Source organism: Brachyistius frenatus, unplaced genomic scaffold (genome assembly GCF_029030835.1).
Source record: "Brachyistius frenatus isolate BFR_SWC_R1_liver_20210118 unplaced genomic scaffold, ASM2903083v1 Contig_23, whole genome shotgun sequence".
NCBI classification, from domain to species: Eukaryota; Metazoa; Chordata; class Actinopteri; family Embiotocidae; genus Brachyistius; species Brachyistius frenatus.
Window position 1 is genome coordinate 4,742,036 of NW_027210622.1, and position 7,965 is coordinate 4,750,000.

Here is a 7,965-nt window from a genome sequence, read left to right on the forward strand (position 1 = left end):
GGGAAGATGAGAAAGTGAGAAACGGGATCATTGCTTTTGAAAGGTGGAAGAAGAACCTAGAGACTACACGTCCCATCATCCTACAGGTTGGCTGAGAACTCATGTGTCTCCTTTACTTTCCCTTCTGTCTGTTTCTCACTTTAATGTTAACATTTAACAGTTTTGCTGTCATAGTTGAGGGACATGGTGTGTTTTCTCACCTGGAGGTTTAAGAGGAAACATGCTCACATACTCAGACGCGAGCACACGCGCACACACACACACACACACACACACACACACACACACACACAGTGGGTATCTGGAAGGACATTTCTTCAGCTGGTCCAGTGTTCACACTGACCCAGCTGACTGCTGTAACCTTCACTACAAGGTTACAGGACAAGGACTGGATGTTTATTTGTGTGGCGGTGTGTGTGTGTGTGTGTGTGTGTGTGTGTGTGTGTGTGTGTGTGTGTGTGTGTGTGTGTGTGTGTGTGTGTGTGTGTGTGTGTGTGTGTGTGTGTGTGTGTGTGTGTGTGTGTGTGTGTATGTATGTGTGTTCAATTGGTGTCTTGTCTACTCATCTTGTGTGTGTGTGTGTGTGTGTGTGTGTGTGTGTGTGTGTGTGTGTGTGTGTGTGTGTGTGTGTGTGTGTGTGTGTGTGTGTGTGTTTTAGAAACTGGTTGAGCAGGGCACCAGTTAGCCTTGGGTGTCCTGTTGTTGTACAAACGAGATTTAGTTGTGTGTGTGTGTGTGTGTGTGTGTGTGTGTGTGTGTGTGTGTGTGTGTGTGTGTGTGTGTGTGTGTGTGTGTGTGTGTGTGTGTGTGTGTGTGTGTGTGTGTGTGTGTGTGTGCATATATGTGTGTAGTATTAGAGCGAGTGTCTATGTATGATAGTTTGAGAGCGGGAGTCTGGCTGACACTAGATATGTGATTATTTAATCAAATTAAAAAAAACTTTAATTTCTTCAACTGGACTTTGTGGACTTCAGATGTCAGATGTCTCTACATGAATAGATACATTAAGCATTAAATGGTGATGGACGCTCTCCTTTGATTTCTAATTGATGCTTCAAATATGTTATTGATAGTAAAAACTCATTTAAAATAATTTTCCTCTAAAACAAAAATTAAGATGCCAATTTCTTTTACAAAATTTGCAAACCTTTCCAAAATAGGTGTGAGTTTGAAATTAAAAATGGAAAAAGAATCACAATATGAACGTAAAAAAATTATTGGAAAAGAAATATCAGTAATTTCCAGAGGGTCTACTTTTAGTGGAAATTGAATTGTGCTGATAGATTGGTTATGCTATGAGTTGAGAGAAAAGTTACTTTCTGTTTCCTGACAATCACCTGTAGAGATGGACGATGTGGAGGTTGGACTGACACACTCCATCAAAAATATTTTACCGTGCGTGTGTGTGTGTGTGTGTGTGTGTGTGTGTGTGTGTGTGTGTGTGTGTGTGTGTGTGTGTGTGTGTGTGTGTGTGTGTGTGTGTGTGTGTGTGTGTGTGTGTGTGTGTGTGTGTGTGTGCTTGTACTGTTCATGTTGTGAGGACTTAAATCAGATTATAAAGCCACATTGTGGGGACCCACCTTCCTTTTGGGGACCAATAAGCCCTGAAATGTGAGATATTAAATGTTAATGAAGGTGAAGACTTGGTTTACAGTTTAGACTAATGTCTGGGTAAGTTTAGGGTTTGTCAAGTACTGATTATGGTCAGGGTAAGTCTCCAAGAAATGAATGTAAGTCAATGTAATGTCCTCTGACATGATGGAAACAAGACTATGTATGCGTGTGAAACGTCTAAATTGCGCGACCGGTTTGCTTGTGAATACTGTAAATACCTATGGAAGTCGTAAGTTGTGTGTGTGTGTGTGTGTGTGTGTGTGTGTGTGTGTGTGTGTGTGTGTGTGTGTGTGTGTGTGTGTGTGTGTGTGTGTGTGTGTGTGTGTGTGTGTGTGTGTGTGTGTGTGTGTGTGTGTGTGTGTGTGTGTGTGTGCAATTGTTGTCAGACCTGATGAAGTGATGACACATGGATTCTTCGAAGGGCCTCATGCAAAACCAAAACCAAAAATAGACACCAGTTAAACAGTTAGCATGATAGTTGTTATTGAAATAGACCTTTACGTCTGCCTACGTGTCAGTCTCCCTCACTGGATATCTGTGGCTTCATAAGGGATTGTGCAAATAAGTTCAAGAGGTAAACCATTTTTCTGGATGATACTTATCTCTCGACTTCGTGTATCACATTCCACAGTTGCAAACAGGGGCAGAGTCATCTAAGACGTGATTTTTTATCTTTTTTTTCGAGTGTGACCTTAATGGTATCGTGTTTGGGAGCTCTCTCGTTTCAGGAAGACAAGAACAGTCTTGAAACTGAAGGCAACAGGAATAAAATATCTCTTGTTTGTTTTTTTAAAGCAGGAAGCTGATGGGAAGCTACTGTTCAGATAACCTCAAGCATAAGGAAGAGAAACAGCTTAAACTGCATGAATTATGTGCGCGCGCACGCACACGCACATTGTATGTGGTCATGTCACATGACTGTCACGTGATCATCTCATGCTCATGATGGGGAAGCACAGATTCTGTGCAGTGTGTATCTGACAAAGCCATAAGCCTAATCCACCAACAGTGAAGCAGAAATCTAAAGCTGAAGAGTAAAGAGACTCATGCAGCAGCAGAGAGAGAGAGAAGGGAACCTGTTAGCACTATTGTGTTGTTTATGAAACACCTGTAACAAGATCTGATCAGCCTCACTCTCCTCTCTCTCTCTCTCTCTCTCTCTCTCTCTTTCTGTTTGTCACAAACACACATACCTGGGGAGCACAATGGCCACATTCTTCCCCTCTTTCTACCCCCCCACCTCCCTCTTGAGCTCCCCTCTGATCGGGCCAAACACAGAGCTGCAGTGAGACCAAGGAAAGTTGAAACAGGTAGAAATTAGGGTAGCAGGTACAGGTGGAAAAAGGAGGGAACCAAGTGAAAAATCATTTAAATGTGCTCATTTACACCAGCGGATACTTTGGACTGGTTCTCTTCCTCTGCCACCAAAGCTAAAAAAAAAAATATGGGAATAGGCAGCAAAATGGAGGAAAATATTAGCAATAAACTGTAACGACAATTAGGGCCCTCAAGTTAACGGGTCAGTTCCCCAAAATCAAAAAAATATTTTATCTAAAGAGAGTCCTTCATGCTAAATAACTAAACTTGTTGTTTTTCATGCCCTCCAGGACAACAGCCACTTTTGCCATGACACCTCTTTTTACAGCACATCATTTGTCTGTCCCTTTAAAAAATGATAAATTACTGTTTCTTAATTTAAAGAATTGTTCTTATGGCTTGCTACAGTTTAAAGGCAACAAACAACTTGGCAAGGAAAACATCATAGTTTGGGTTAAAGAGAGGTTTGACACTTTTGATATAAAATGTCATCTCCTTATCATATTATCGTGTTAGACATTTGTATGAAATTCTGTCATAATTAGGGATGAATTCTTGAGTTATGGCCACAAATGTGTTTTGTGAGATCACAGTGACCTTTCACCTTTAACCCACACTTCTTAATTAGTTGATTTTTGAGTCCAAGTGAACATTTATGCTAAATTTGAGGAAATTCCCTCAAGACATTTCTGACACATTGTGCCCAGTGCTGGACAAACTTTCCCATAAACATAACAGGGAGAGTTTTACATGCTTTGATGTTTTGTGCACACGAATACCATTCATCATGATTATATTGAGGAGAATGCAGAAATGGCATGACAGTTATTTCCAAACCAGGATTAATTAAACCATAACTGTCTGTCTGTTTGTTTGATTTCACGAGGCTTAAGTGAGAAAAAGTGTCTCCTTGTGATTAGAGTGGGCTGTTGAGATGAGGCATTGTGCAACTGTCTGTCTTCTGGCAGGACTGTTGAGTGTGTAAACAGGTGACATCCACTCACTGCGAAGGCTGCATCAACACTCCTCCTCCCCCGTTTTCCTCAGTCCCCTGCCTTCCGCTGTTCAACCTCTGACCCCTGCGTGCACCCTACACCTCCCAGTGTGGTGACACGGCTGAACCCTTCATCCTCTCCTCCTATCCTGCTCGCTTCCCTCCTTCCCTCCAACCTGCTCATGCACTAATGCTGTTATTATGCTTCATTTCACTGCTAGTTTCTTGATCCACCTCTTGCATCCTTTCAGGTTAAATGAGTGAAGACAGAGGGACATTGAGGGACGAGTTCTCATAAGACAATACTTACAAACCAATCGATACATCGCATTGGCCACCGTAATTGTGCTTCTTGTATATTAGCAGTGAAGTGGTATCTCCCTCATGTGATTTGGATGTAAGTAATGGAGACTGTACGTAAATGTATGTGTTTTTGCACTGAGCGCGGACACCTGATGTTTGATTAAAAAGGGATCTCTGATCTCTTCTTGGTCTGGATGGACCGAGAAAACAGCTGCAGAGATTAAAAACTGAATCATTGTAATATACACTTGAAAAATGTGTACGTGTCCTTTAGCTTGTTCATGCACACACACACAGACACACACGCACGCACACACACACACACACACACACACACACACACACACACACACACACACACACACACACACACACACACACACACACACACACACACACACACACACACACACACACACACACTGAGCACCCTGTTGCCTGTTCTCAAACACTCTTCACTGCATACCTGTTGCTACACACAATGGGCTAGTTGTCTGGACAGTAGGCCAAGAGGCAAGGTGTGTGTGTGTGTGTGTGTGTGTGTGTGTGTGTGTGTGTGTGTGTGTGTGTGTGTGTGTGTGTGTGTGTGTGTGTGTGTGTGTGTGTGTGTGTGTGTGTGTGTGTGTGTGTGTGTGCACGTGTGCGCACACGCAGTGGATGATTTGATTCTAGGAGGGAAGGCAAGCAAATGTGGATAGGGTCAAAGGGGGGAAAGTGAGTAGGTCTGGGGGACAGAAACTACACACTGTAGTACGCTGCATCTCATGATAAGGCCCAACCCCAAACACACACACACACACACACACACACACACACACACACACACACACACACACACACACACACACACACACACACACACACACACACACACACACACACACACACACACACACACACATATACATAGCCACCCCATTCTGTGCCAGAATGGAATGTTCCGTGGGTTGAGTCTCATTGTGAACCCATTCACAAAACTGACACAAAGTACACTGAAGCCACACACACACACACACACACACACACACACACACACACACACACACACACACACACACACACACACACACACACACACACACACACACACACACACACACACACACACACACACACACACACACACACACACTCAGTTGTGTTTCCATCACTTCAGAGGACATTACATTGACATACATTTGTTTCCAGGAAACTTTCCATGTAACCCAACCATACTTACCTAATCCAAACATCAACCTAAAACTAACTTTACCTTCACCTTAAACCATGTCATTGTACTAAAATGAATAAATGGTGTGGCCGACCTGAAACAGAAAACGGTCCTTACAATGTGACACACACAAACACACACACACACACACACACACACACACACACACACACACACACACACACACACACACACACACACACACACACACACACACACACACACACACACACACACACACACACACACACACACACACACACACATATACATAGCCACCCCATTCTGTGCCAGAATGGAATGTTCCGTGGGTTGAGTCTCACTGAACCCATTCACAAAACTGACACAAAGTACACTGAAGCCACACACACACACACACACACACACACACACACACACACACACACACACACACACACACACACACACACACACACACACACACACACACACACACACACACACACACACACACACACACACAAACAGGAACACCTGTTTTTATGTGAAGACAATCAGGCTCATCTCTCTCTCATCTGTCCCCCACACATCTTCCCTATCTCTTACGTTCCCACACTCTCTTTTCCCTCTTCTTTGTTTCGTGAGTAGTTTCAGTACATGACCAGGTGAACAGGTGCAATTCACACCTTTTTAGTTTCTCTGGATGCTTTATTTAGTTTCTTGTCATTAAGTCCTTGTTTCGGTGACACCATTTAGCAGTGTAGTTATTGTGTGTTTAGGGATCTGAGTTAGCTGGAGGCAACAAGCGCTGAATTCCACCAGCTTTTTATTCAGCTCTTATCGGCCTGTTTTACTTTCCCTTCTCACTTTACTGTGTGAGTCTCTGTCTCTGTCTCTGTCTCTGTCTCTGTCTCTGTCTCTGTGTCTGTGTCTGTGTCTATGTGTGTGCATTTATGGGGGTGCTGGAGATCATTTGGTTTTTCCAGGAAATGAGGGAGGGTAAAAAAGTGCAGGTTCAAGATAATGCCAAAAGATAATGTGCGCTAGAGCATACATGCATGGATATTGAAGATGAAGATGACATTACAGTTACTGTATAGTGACTTGTCAATACTTTACTATGTACACAGCTAATTCTATTTATTGCATGCTGAGTAATCATCCTGCCATTTAATAAAAGAGACATGCAGCAGAAACAGGATCAGTCAGAAGCTGTGACTTCACAGCATCCCATCATGCATATAAAACAAGTACAGCCACTTTAATGGAAATATTAACTACATATTCAGGTAGTTCTAAGTTTCCGCTTGAATAGTTGGGGATAGTTTGAAGCCAGTGTATACCTAAAGCACAAGGAATATCTCAAGGCAAAAGTGTCTTGTATTGCACAGGCCCTTTCAAAGGGGGTCATGAAAAATGGTCCCTCGTTGTGTTAAATTTGCATCATTGTTGAAGAATTAAAAAAGACAACTTTAGAGCAAGGTTTAAGTATTGGCTATGGCTTCAACTGCACACACCTGTATGATAATCTTTCATCATTTCATCCAAGTCTGAATTCTTAGTGTGAATTTTATGCGCTCAGAACAGCATGAGGTTAATACAATACTTTACAGTTTATAGATGCAAAGATCACTGTTGCAATCTGTCAATAATGGCACAAAATAATGTTAATAAGTGTAAAAAAAAACTCTATTTACTGCTCACTTTGGAGTGTTTATTCCCTATCATTCAAAAACTGTTAGTATGTGAAATGTATACGTAATAGGCATTTAAGAAAGGTTTGCCAAAAACAAGGACAAGAAAAAGGAGACGTCAGATGATACGAAAGGTGAACAAATCTAAAGTTTAGTTGTGTTACAAAGAAGGAATCTAAACAAAAAAACCATTAAAATGTCCTTTACAATCATCTGAAAATGTATGTGTGCTGCATATCTACAGTAAATGAAGTAGGCAATATGTTGAGCACCGTAAACTTCAATGGACACCATGGTGCTAACATCAGTGTTGACAGTATTTCCAAATGATTTTCATAATGTGGCTAAAGTGTAGATTCAGCTGTACATTTATTTTTAACCTGTCAGGTTGTCCAAACTGTTTTCTCTGCTGAATACCTGGTAGTATCTTCTCATGTTGTTAAAGGAGCTGGCATGTTAGTGATTGTCATAATACAACAGTACAAAACTCTAAAAACAAAAACTTAGTTGTAAAGGTTTTCCTTCTCCAGAGTTCCTTCAGATTTTGGCAGGATCTCATCTATTCTGATCTCCCATTACATCCACATGCTGCTGACACTCTATCACATGATAGTTAGTGTCGTTTCCCACTGTCGGGAGAGAGGTCAGTCATCCACGCTGATGTTACAGTGGTTACTGGTTATTGGCCAGATAATAACTGACTGCAGTGTTGTTTACCGTCAGAATGACACGCTGTTTCTCTGTCAGTAGTGTCCTCAATTTGAAAGCTCCTTCAAATGTTTTCCTTCTATCGCTTTCCTTCTTCTTCTCTGTCTCTTTCTCCTTCCCTGTCTCCTTGACCTTGGCAGTGATTGTAGCACCTAAACACAACG

The 7,965-nt window shown here is 42.0% G+C and overlaps 1 protein-coding gene across 4 annotated transcripts in view; it reads left to right on the forward strand.

Moving 5' to 3' along the window:
* rbm47 (RNA binding motif protein 47) overlaps nucleotides 1-7,965 on the forward strand; it is a 31,369-nt gene continuing 23,404 nt past the window's right edge. For all 4 annotated transcript variants that reach the window (XM_069697547.1, XM_069697548.1, XM_069697550.1 and 1 more), the window contains exon 1: nucleotides 1-86. The gene's annotated coding sequence lies outside the window, so the exon portion shown is untranslated. The remainder of the gene's footprint in view (nucleotides 87-7,965) is intronic.